The 2179-nt window shown below is 21.8% G+C and overlaps 1 protein-coding gene and 1 long non-coding RNA gene across 25 annotated transcripts in view; one reads left to right on the top strand and one right to left on the bottom strand.

Moving 5' to 3' along the window:
* The window catches only part of LOC116850285, a 1106-nt gene extending 869 nt beyond the window's left edge, over positions 1-237 (top strand). Inside the window, exon 3 of the long non-coding RNA XR_004379299.1 lies at positions 89-237. This is a non-coding gene — a long non-coding RNA (uncharacterized LOC116850285). The remainder of the gene's footprint in view (positions 1-88) is intronic.
* LOC116850282 (pleckstrin homology domain-containing family G member 5) overlaps positions 1-2179 on the bottom strand; it is a 734731-nt gene that overhangs the window by 693002 nt on the left and 39550 nt on the right. The window lies entirely within an intron of this gene.

Raw genomic sequence — 2179 nt, 5'->3', positions numbered from 1 at the left:
TATAATTTTTATTTTATTTATTTGTATATAAAATGAAATATAAATTTTTATTTTAATAGTTCGCATATTTTATGGCAAATTATTTCAGAAAGGCTTCTTGAAATTGAAAGGCGGAACAAATCTACAAGACATGATAAAAAATACATTTAAAGCATTAATAAAGGACGAAATATTAATGTTATATAGTTGGAAAGGAGCTCGAGGAAAAAATGTATTCCAAAATTTCAAAATTGTTAGTTTAATCATAGGTAAAAAAAACTTTAAAGTTTACATCGTTATATTTTGAAATTAACTGTTTCTGTTGACTCCTGTGTTTCTTAATACTGATCAGCATAAGACGAAACAATTATAAGTATCAATTAGTTATATTATGATAAATTATATCAGCAGAAATAATTGTATTAGAACACAACGTTAAGTCATTAGTGTTAATCACATTAGCGATTGAAATTGAAATTGAAATGAAATTTGACCATGAAAAGAAGAAAAACTAATATCAAGTTCAATAAATTTTGCTTTGGTTAAATCTCAATCTAATCTCAATTTCAATCGCTAATGTTATTAAAGCTTAAGTCAATGTATGATGTATATAATATTATAAATTGATATGCATAGCTGTTGTTCGGTTACACAATGTAAATTCAACCGAGGAAGTTATAATAAAAGTTATGACAAACTGGATAGTTCAAGCTCATGCACGTGTTCGAAGAATAGCGTAAGTGAACTTCTTATTATATTTATTTTTGTTTAAAAATATTAATAGTAAAAATATTAATAGTAAAAATTAATTGTAAATATTCCCTGTAATATCAATTAAGGTGTTTTTTTAAATGTTATTTATTCCTAATAATCTTTTATGTTATCTATTTCTTTATTATATTAAAGATATACACATATTCAATCAAATATTGAAACATTTATTGTATCTTGCAATTATAGTTTTTTCTACAAATTTTAATTATTTATATTTTTTGTATTTTCATATATATATATATATATATATATATATATATATATAACTGTATTACATATTAAATATTACATTAATTGATTGTTTCAGAAACAAACAAAAAAACCAAAATAATCAGGATGATCCTGATCATCTTGATCAAGTTCAAGTTCCACATGTTCAAGAAGAAAATATTAATATGTAAGAAAATCTACGTACGTTATATTATCATAGATTCGTCTTTTTTATTTATTGTTATTCAGGTATTTTTCTTTATTTACTATAACGAAAAGACGTAACATATATAAATGTTTTGTTTCTCAAGTTTATGTAAAATCTTATAATGATTAAATTAATTTTGGCGTTGAAAATGCTAAAAAGTATTTTATTTGCGTTAAATCATAAAAATGTGAAAATAAGTTTAACTTTTGTTTTTAAAAATGCTAAAAGGTATTTTATTTGCGTTAAAACATTATAAAAATGTAAAGTGAGTTTAATTTATTTGTTCTTAAAATGTGAAAACATTCCATTTTTGTATTAAAATGATATTGAACAATTTGTATTAAAAATACTGTATCTATAAAAATACCGTGTGTTATATGTCTGCATTTTTTTCAAATCTTTTATTTTATTTAGTTTTAGAAACAACTATAAATATTAAGTCTACAATAATAATAATGCTTTATATTACTTTATATTATAACATATTTCCAAATACTAATACTAACATTTTAGAAATATATTATTAGTACAAATATATTTTTATTACTTTAAACTTAACATTCATGTTTAATAATATATGTATGAATATTATTTATACATATATATATATATATATATATATGTATATATGTATAGTATGGATATGTGACGCATATACTGGCAAAAATAAAAATCGAAACGGAAGTTAAACGTAATTAAAGAGAGAATTGACAGAAACGCAAACGAAACTTCTAGAAGCATGAAGTAACATAACAGAGACGTTTATCTTAAAACGTTTTTTTTATGTTATGTTGTTCCAATTTACACTTCCTGGAAGTTTTATTTATGCTTCTATCACTCTTTCTTTACATTTGATTTACGCTCCGATTTTTATTTTCGGTAAGGTATATATAATATACAGTCCGTTTTAAACGTGTATTTACAATATTACAAATACGTATCAAATACATAATTTACGTATTTAACACATATTGAATATATATTGTTATATGTATCGGATATGTATTT

The sequence above is a fragment of the Odontomachus brunneus genome, unplaced genomic scaffold (assembly GCF_010583005.1).
Source record: "Odontomachus brunneus isolate Ranch 3 - 2012 unplaced genomic scaffold, Obru_v1 Obru_scaffold_141, whole genome shotgun sequence".
NCBI classification, from domain to species: Eukaryota; Metazoa; Arthropoda; class Insecta; order Hymenoptera; family Formicidae; genus Odontomachus; species Odontomachus brunneus.
The sequence above is the reverse complement of the archived record's forward strand: the minus strand, read 5'-3'. Positions and strand labels throughout refer to the sequence as shown.